At 39.4% G+C, this 10,116-nt stretch overlaps 1 protein-coding gene across 4 annotated transcripts in view; it reads right to left on the bottom strand.

The window, feature by feature from the left end:
* Positions 1–4,382: 4,382 nt before the first annotated feature.
* The window catches only part of tm2d1 (TM2 domain containing 1), a 66,309-nt gene continuing 60,575 nt past the window's right edge, over positions 4,383–10,116 (bottom strand). For 3 of the 4 annotated variants that reach the window (XM_067990268.1, XM_067990272.1, XM_067990270.1), the window contains one exon: positions 4,383–5,509. The gene's annotated coding sequence lies outside the window, so the exon portion shown is untranslated. Of the gene's footprint in view, positions 5,541–10,116 lie in introns of all 4 variants that reach the window. The other variant, XM_067990269.1, reaches the window with a different exon arrangement.

Raw genomic sequence — 10,116 nt, 5'->3', positions numbered from 1 at the left:
GAATCTGTAAAGGGATATAGACAGATTAAGTGAGTGGGCAAGAAGGTGGCAGATGAAGTATAATGTAGGGAAATGTGAGGTTATTCACTTTGGTAGGAAGAATAGAAACACTGAATATTTTTAAAATGTTGGTGTTCAGAGAGACTTGGGTGTCCTCGTACAAGAAACACAAAAAGTTAGTATGCAGGTACAGCAGGCAATTAGAAAAGCAAATGGTATGTTGGCCTTTATTGCAAGGGGGTTGGAGTACAAGTGTAAGGAAGTCTTACCACAGCTGTACAGGGCTTTATTAAGACCTCACCTGGAGTACTGCATACAGTGTTGGTCTCCTTATCTAGGGAAGGATATACTTGCCTTGGAGGCGGTGCAGCGAACGTTCACTAGATTAATTCCTGGGATGAGAGGGCTGTCCTATGAAGAGAGGTTGAGTAGAATGGGCCTATACTTTCTGGAGTTTAGAAGAATGAGAGGTGATCTCATTGAAACATATAAGGTTCTGAGGGGGCTTGACACGGTAGATGCTGAGAGATTGTTTCCCCTGGCTAGAGAGTTTAGAACTAGGGGACATAGTCGCAGGATAAGGGGCCGGCCATTCAAGAATGAGGAGGAATTTCTTCACGCAGACGGTTGTGAATCTTTGGAATTCTCTACCGCAGAGGGCTGTGGATGCTGAGTCATTGAATATATTCAAGGCTGAGATGGATAGATTTTTGGACTCTAGGCGAATCAAGGGATATGGGGATCGGTCGGGAAAGTGGAGTTGAGGTCGAAGATCAGCCAAGATCTGACTGAATGGCGGAGCAGGCTCGAGGGGCTGTATGGCCTACTCCAGCTCCTATTTCATATGTTCTTATTACGCTTAAGCATGAAGTTAATCAGTACAGACATTGAAAGCCTATTGACCCATTGAAGATTATTTTATTTTGGCCTTTCTTTGAAACATTCACAGAATTGCCACAACACACAGTAATGGTGTGATAGAAGGCAGCAAACATCATGACATGTGTTAAACAAAAATGTTCCTTGCAATTGAAAAAGCTAAAACTTCTTTAAGCAAGCCAAATAATTGATAGCACCTCAAAAATTTGCACTTACAAGCTACAAAAAAGGTGAGGGAGGACCTAAGGAAAAATGTTCTCACGTTTTCTTGAGTTATAGATGAAGGCATTCAGAGAAATAAAGCATGGCCTCAATACTGCTCCGTTCTGCTTGCCCAGAACTGGACAAACAGAACATGCTGAAGTACGCCTAAATTTGGTGGACCAGGTCATTAACATGATGGTGCATGAACATTACCCAGTCACATTTGTGGCACAGGCCCACTCCCTGGCAACTGCTAGAAAGCCTCCATGGCCAAAATTCCAATAGATCTCTGTAATACAAGTAGTCTGGTTGACCTATCAGTTTTTTCATTTTGCTGCCTGGTTATCTCAGATGTTCCATAGTAAATGGGCACCACTGGATGCAACGCAGGTAATTAAGGCGAGACAACTGTCATCATGGGTCTCAATCCCCTCTTACTCTTTAAAGTGGTTGGGAGCGTTCCTAAGGAGAGCAAGTTTGAGGCCTATGGAAGTAGGCACACTAGGGCACCGGATAATGACGGGAAGCTCAAATTAATGGCCCAATTATACTAAAATATTTGCATTCATACAACATGGTTTTCATGCTCCACTGATGCAAAAAACTTTATGAATGACATTTCGCTCAACATGTAACCTGAGTAGGAGAGGGAATGTGTTTTTTTTAAACTATTGCTCCTTGGGTTATAAGAAATTATTTGAAATATAACACAGCTCAATCATCACTGCAAAAACTTTTGTTCGACAGTTCATTATCACTGCCCTCAATTGTTGTCAATGTTTGTGTAATATTTAACATTACCCCTCCATGACCTACACAGGTGATGAAATGGTTCGCAACATTGAAATATAAAAACCAACATAATGCTCCTCAGTAACTTATCCTCTGCTGCTCTCTCTAAATTTAGAAATTATTAACTGCATTGCTTCAAATTGTTTCCCTCTGGGGAATGGGTGGAACCAGAAACCAAATAGTGATAAATTGTTTGAATGTCAGCTAATAAATCACATTGTAACCACTGTGAATAAGGATCACCATCTTGGAGTCATTAATATTTGTTTGATTTCAAAGGCAAATTCAATTTTTCTCAAAACATGTAATGTGGACAATGAAATACAATTATTCTCTGATTTTTACCTTATTTTTCCTAAAATCACTGTGCTGAAAAAAAGACTATAATAATCTAATTTTTTTAGGAAGTAATAGCTAATTCTCACTGAGTTCCACAGGAAGTCATAAAATATGGAAGATATTAATAAATATTACTGATACCATATATCAAAATACAATCATTTTTGGATAATAATCAACTTTCATATACTGCAAGGCATTTGTGGACCGTTCATTTCATGATCCTGCTTTGAGATTTTAATTACATTCTAAGAATCTGGGACTCAGTACTTCTAATGAGTCAGTTAGATCACTGAATTTTGATTAACTATCTACTACTTTCAAAGAATTTCAAACCACAAGTGAAACTTCAACATTTATAGTCACCTGAACCTCAAGACTGTATTACTCTTCAGGAAGGAGTCCAACATTAAAATTGTAATAAAATAACCAACAAACTATTTAAAATGCCTTGTTCCAAAACATGCAATGTGGAAATTCCAATGTTTAAAACAAATGTCTTTCTCTCTAATCGCCTACATGCAGTAGAAACGTTCATTTGTTCATGAGTGAGTTGGCAAATTAAAATTCACATAGGAAGCTATTGGCAGTTCACCAATGACTGCAACGTCCTGTTATACTTGTAAATTTTAGAAAAGATGATACCAGATTAGGAGTGAGAAAAAGTCATTGAAGCTTATACCTCTGCTACCCCACTCTCTCATTAGAATTTTCAACTACATTTGCCTCTACCACCTTTCCAATTTTCAACTGGAAGAAATTCTGGCTCATCCACAACTTGATGTCAGAAGTAGTTGTGGAGTTGAGGGAAGTGGTGGAAAGGTAGAGCTGGTTGTCATCAGCAAACATATGGAAATTGACTCCATGCCTACGGATGATGCTCCCAAGAGGCAAAATGTAAATGAGGAAGAGGAGTGGGCTGAGGATTGAACCTTGGGGCACACCATTGATGTGCATATTGAACTGTGTGGAAAAGCCTTTGTTGAAGAGGTTCTGGTGCTTTGGGGTAAGTAGGAATGAAACCATGCAACTCTTCTGGTGGTGGACCACAGAGGAGAGGCAATGTAGAACCATGGTATGAACAATCGTGCTGAGGATAAGAGATAATGCACATGGTTGTCACAGTGGATGTCATTGGTGACTTTTACCAGGTGGTTTCTGTGCTGTAACTATCGTGTCTATTATTGTTCTCACCTTTCTTTCAAAATTTCCTTGTGTTACTTCAACTGCATTCATTGTATATTTTTGATCTATTGTTTTCCACTGACTCAATGAGCCAAAGTCCATGTTTATTACATGGAGTTCTGAGATTTTTACTGTTGTTTCAGGGATCGTATTCTACAATTCTATCTGTTTATAAATTAGGCCCATAGGTTTCTGGTGATTGAATAAGCCAAATTTTATTATTACTACATAGAATTATGGGATTTTTATCATTGTTTTGGGTATCGCATTCACTGATTCTGTCCATTTTTCTGTGAAAACTACAACACAGAGGTCTTGCTTATGAGGAGTACTTTACATTTGGAAGTGTTAAATTTCATGTAGCTATGAGTTGCAAAAAATGGTCTAAATCATTTTGCAAATATTCAGCTATAATCTCTGTCCCTATTACTTTCCCTACAAGTCTGACAAGATTATAGTTAGTGTCAATATCCAGTTCATTGATTCCAGGGATCCAAGCATTGACCCCTGCTGGACTCGACAATTCTCCTGTCTGACATTTCGCCACTCACAAGTATTCTTTGTTACCTAATCAGTATCTTTAACCAGCTCGATGTTCTGCCTGGGCTTTTATTTTAACTAGTAGACTTTCATGTTCAACTTTCTGAATGTCTAAATAAACAACATTATAGGGAGAGCAACTATTTTGAGGAAGTCTTTGCTATCATTACAAATCTTATGCTATTCTGCAGACAAAGACCATTCCCTCTGGACTGAAAGTCAGTGACCTGTTGAGAATTTCATTGTAAGTAGTTTGTATCATTTTTGGAGAATCTGTACAGATAAAAAATGTCTGAATGTTCACTTCAAACTTTTCACAAGTATGCTGGAAAGGAAACTGTTGCAAAGTTTTGAAAGGGCACTTACGTTGCTTTTCTTGTTTCAAAAGTGTTGACTAGACATAAAGCCACGATACAAGGAGGAAAAAAAGCATAACAAAATGATAATTAACAATGATACATTTTACCAAAAAAGTATTTACAGCTTACTCCTTTTTGAGCCAAATGCCACTAAAAAAAAACCTTCAAAAGGTAACAGTGCAATTTACCAGCTTTCTATAATTTTAAAGTACACACAAACATTATTTAAAAAGAATGAATTTGCATTTATATAGCGCCTTTCACAACCTCAGGACGGCCCAACGTGCTTTATAGCCAATGAAGTGCTTTTAAAGTGTTAGTCACTGTTGTAATGTAGGGAAACATGGCAGCTATTTTGCGCACAGCAAGGGCCCAAAAACAACAATGATATAATGACCAGATAATCTGTTTTAGTGATATTGGTTGAGGGATAAATGTTGGCCAGAATACTGGGTAGAACTCCCCTGCTCTTCTTCAAATTGTGCCATGGGATCATTTACATCCACCTGAGAGGGCGGACAATGCCTTGGTTTAACGTCTCATGTGAAAGACGGCATCTCCGACAGTGCAGCATTCCCTTAGTACTGCACTGAAGTTTAGATTATGTGCTCGAAGTCAAGCTTCTGGCTCAGAGGCGCGAGTGCTACCATTGAGCCAAAGCTGACACTTGTAATTTTAACAATCTAATTCATTTCAGAACATTAATGAGCTACAGAACACAAAGCAATAATGCCCAGAGAATCATTTCAAGAGCATTTGTGAAAACTTTGCAAAAATCAACATGTTTTGAAATGCAGCGATGATTGGGAGATATTTGGATACTGTAAAAGTGGCAAAGCATTGAAGTACATCAGTTCACATGTGCAAGTAGTGTATAGCCAGTGAGCAGAATTGTTCCAAACACTTATTTGTACAGATTTTTTTTAAATTACCAAAATTTTAGAAAGATATATGTAGACTGCACATGCATATTCATTTAGTCACAGTGTCGCCAGCTTGATCCAGCTATTTACATGCAGCCATGATGGTTGCCAGGTGTTCATCACTGCAGAAAGGCAGCTGTTTAATTCCCACATAAAATGCTTGAGTCTGTTGTTTGCCATATCCACACCAATTATTGTTCTTAAATCTCGGTCAGGTTGTCCAAAGTTTTTGCCACTATCATCCATGCATGGTTCGTGCCGTGCCTTTGTTTCCTTGATAGGCTTTTTCTGTGTATTAAAAGATGGATGGTGTTTGTCTCTATAGCAGTTTAAAAATCAAAGATATCAGATTCAACCCAGTCAACAAAAGCCAAACAGTCAGCAAAATAGAGCAGTGGAACTGGGTAAATAAATATATTAAATCAGTGCAGACCACTATTAAACTCAACTATTAAACCGCACTCCGGTTTGAAAAAACAAGATAGATTAGATGCAGAGAGGGAAATATGAATATAGTATGTACGCTTCATTGTCCATTATGAAGTGTTTGCAAATTAACATATCTAAACACACACATTGGCTGCATTCCACTCAGTGGATCTAATGAGATATCCAATGTCATGCACATTAGGGAGAAGAGCAGGTTTAGTACAATGCAGTGTGAGCATTGTGAATCCCACACATGAATTTCCTGCAATGGATTGCACACCTGGCTACAGTAAAGCATCAGTTACTAAGAGGCTGAGCTCCCCACTGCAGCCCGTTTCCATTTCTATTGTTGGGCCAGAAATTGCCGGGAAGTCGCATCGTTACATTGATGCATTAATGGTGCTTGCCATTATTAATTTGTAAAAAGAATCGAGGAATTTGCAGAGTAAAAGAGAAAGGCCATGAGATCCAATTCTCCGCAAATTGCTGGGCAATTTGCTTTGCTCCTCTGCTTGCATCACCAAAGCTGATAAAGGTTCTTTCTCGCCATGAGGCTCCCCATTGAACTTAATTGCGATCAGGAAATTGCTGGACTTACTACTATTATGAATTATCCCACCACAGCCATTTAGGTCTGGTAATTAATGACAGTGAAGACTCTGTTAATGACGTGATTTATGGTCCTGACATGACACTCAAACTTGGAGGCCCATGAAGGGACCAATGAAGGTGTGGAGCTTCAGCAGGTAGTGAATTATTCCTATAGGTTTAGTATCTTTTTGGCAGTATTTTGTGCCAGTCTTGCTATCCACACTCCTGTTAGTGCCAGAATGCAATAATTTTCAGGATGCAAAGCTGTTTCGACCGTCAGAGGGTCACTCATTCAAATGCAAATTCGATAGATTTCTTTCAGAAAATAACATTTTGGGATATAGTATGTGAGTAATTTAAGGCATGACATGTGGTAAGTGTGACATGCTTGAGAGGAAAAAGGTAACTTTGGACCTATGGTTCCTAAAGCTTTCCACCACTGGGGTTTTCCTCATGTCTGGATCTGTTCTAGACTGATTGAAGGAGGTTGATTGCTATGATTAGTCAACAACTCCATGCATCATTATATCATGTGACTACCAGAATGGTAGAAGGCGAAATAGATGGATCCTGGTCTTTTATCATCTAGCAATTCCTATGTTCCTATGAAAGCAGTGCAATGGCGTACCCACTGGGTGTTCCACTGCTCTTGATCATGACGGATGGGGCCGCTGATTCTATACTTCATGGGTAAAGGATGTTTGTATATTTTGCACATCGACCCTGTCATTCACTCATAACTTCTCAAGGACCAATACAGCAATTCACAAACACAACTGGGTTATAGCGTCGTTCTCTTCTGCTTGTTCTTTTTCATTTTTTTCTTACTTTTCCTTTGTCTCTTTTTTCTCTCTCTTAATTCACTCTTTGTCTCTAGTTTGACTCTAATTCACCCCTTCTCCGTCGTTTGCTGTTTTTTTTCTCTATCCTTTTCTTTCATTGGTTAAGTAGATTCGCCACAACGTTCACGAGATCCCTGAAATGACATTGGCATCGCTGCGCTGTTGTCGGATTGATGCTCCAGCAATTTGAAGCACAAATATAGTGCAATGTCAATGGTGAGCACAAAAATCCAATTAATGGTCGCCGCCAAACCAGTCATTGTAGCAATTTCGGACCAGTTGTTCTGTTGTCTCACAGCAGTAATTTGAACCCCACATTGTGCTGCACTGCCTGCTGTAAACTTCCTACAACATTTCCCAGTCCATATCTTACATGCTCCCCCTTCCCTTTTCTTTTACTTTTTCTTGACCTCTTGCCACACCCACGTGGACAGGGCTCAGTTTGAGAACCACTGCATTCTAGAAATACGCATATACCTTGAATTAAAAACACGACAGAGTTTTGTTACATGATAGCCAAAATACTTATGATAGTTAAAAGGACACAGAATTAATTTAAAAGTTTTTGACAAACCTTTGTTTACAAATACACAACATGGTGAAGCAGATCATTTCAAAATCACTGTGCCAATTGCATAAGACATCATCTTGATTTTCCTGGATTTTCTCCCGTGCCAAAAACAAACATGCCATGTAATTGTGAAAAAGTCAATGACTCTTTAAAAACAAAGTAAACAAACCATTTTATTGATAAGATCTCTTCCTAACATTGAAGTCCGATTTCAAAAATGGCAAACAGCTCTGATGGCATCAAAGCACCATTTAAAAAAAATGATCAACCAGATCAATGCTGGAAAATGGAGCACTCACCACTTATGTTAGCTAATGTCAGGTTCAAACAGGTCAAAGTCAAGTTAACACAAGGTAGATGCAGGGCACTGCTCCCTCTACACTGACCAACAATATGCCTTAAACCCAAACTAAGAATATCACCTCTAATACAACATTGTGATAATTCTGCCTCATAAGAACATAAGAAATAGGAGCAGGAGTAGGCCATACAGCCCCACGAGCCTGCTCTGCCATTCAATAAGATCATGGCTGATCTTCTATCTCAACTCCGCTTTCTCGCCCGATCCCCATATCCCTTGATTTCCTCTAGAGATCTATCTATCTCAGCCTTGGATATACTCAACAACTCAGCATCCATAGCCCTCTGGGTAAGAGAATAACAAAGATTCACAACCCTCTGAGTGAAGAAATTCCTCCTCATCTCAGTCCTAAATGGCTGACCCCTTATCCTGAGAGTATGCCCCCTAGTTCTAAACTATCCAGCCAGGGGAAACAGCCTCTCAGACTCTTATGTTTCAATCAGATCATCTCTCATTCTTCTAAACTCCAGAGAGTATAAGCCTATTCTACTGAATCTCTTCTCATAGGACAATCCTCTCATCTCAGGAATCAATTTACTGAACCTTCGTTGCACCGTCTCTAAGGCAAATATATCCTTTCTTAGGTAAGGAGACCAATACTGTACACATCTCAAACCCTCCTACATCAGCTATCTTCAGTGACACCACCAATTCACCACCGAGTTATAGACAGCTTTATATTGTGCAGTTGCGACTGGAGGAAAAAGGGGGTGGGTGTAGAGGTAAGTAAGACTGCCTATTCTGGTGCCAAATTGTGCTGAACAGTGAGAAATGGTGAGCCTCATGTATGTGCTTATTAGGAACATTGTAGAGACTAACCGTGCTCAACTCACGTAGAAGCCAGCAGTACAGGGTACTCAGACCTGGATCTAGGAGGTGACAGCAAGTTAACATTTTACATCACCTAATTCCCCCAAATTTAACTAAATAAAATAAAACTATGAAATCACAAAGCTGTTAAAACATAGATCGGCTGCTAAAAAAGTCTAAGGACAAGTATTCCAGTAATATCCTTAATTTTAATTTTTGTTTTAAACCTTGGTAAAACCAAAATTAAAGCATAGAATCATAGAATGGAAGGCAGTCATTTGGCCCATCGAGTCCGTGCCGGCTCTGTGCAAGAGCAATCCAGCTAGTCCCACTCCCCTGCCCTATCCCCGTAGCCCTGCAAATTTTTTCCCTTCAAGTAATTATCCAATTCCCTTTTGAAAGCCATGATTGAATCTGCCTCCACCATCCCCTGGGGCAATGCATTCCAGATCCTAACCACTCGTCGTGTAAAAAAGTTTTTCTTCATGTCACCTTTGGTTCTTTTGCCGATTACCTTAAATCTATGTCCTCTGGTTCCCTATTCCTGATGAGGAACTTTTTTTTGGGGTAGGGGAAAGATTTAAAGTACATTTACTACAAAACCTCTGTCCCAAAAGAGCGTTTTTAAGTAAAAAAGTAAATATATTTCCTTCCTGAGGGTAGATGGGTCCATCTCGGAGTGCAATTGGCTTAATCAAGGATTAGCATTTTTCCTAGTCCTAGACACAAAGGCTAGCACTTGAACATAACTGAAAGGCTCAGTACCAATGAAGGTTTGAGTCCTGACTGATACTTAGCTTTTCAGTTACATTCCTGCACTGGGACTGATTCCAATTTGTGTTCAATGTAGTGGTAGCCAGTTTGAGACAGACCAATTTGGTTCCATGAAGATACTTTTGGGCCAGAACAAATGGCAAACTTTTCCTTTAGGAATACCTTTTTTAAAAAACAATTAATTTGTTGGGGGGGGGTGGGGGCGGTGGGGCGGTGGCAGGAAGTATTTCACACATATGTTTTGTCTTAAATTTCAGAGCTATATTTGAAATTGGAAATTTATTTTATAGATAGAAATGGGCATATTTTATACATTCAAATGCTTTAAGTTGAAACATGTCTGTTTAGGGGCAATGTCTGATTAGGGACATGACAAGTGTCAGCCATGGCTCAGTGGTAGTATTCTCGCTTTTGAATCAGAAGGATGTGGGTTCGTCCCACTCCAGTGCACTACTGATAGAGTGCTGCACTGCTGGACGGTGCCATCTTTAGGATGAGATGTTAAACGGGGCCCCAT

Source organism: Heptranchias perlo, chromosome 9 (assembly GCF_035084215.1).
Source record: "Heptranchias perlo isolate sHepPer1 chromosome 9, sHepPer1.hap1, whole genome shotgun sequence".
NCBI classification, from domain to species: Eukaryota; Metazoa; Chordata; class Chondrichthyes; order Hexanchiformes; family Hexanchidae; genus Heptranchias; species Heptranchias perlo.
This window is presented reverse-complemented; position numbering and strand designations above follow the sequence as displayed.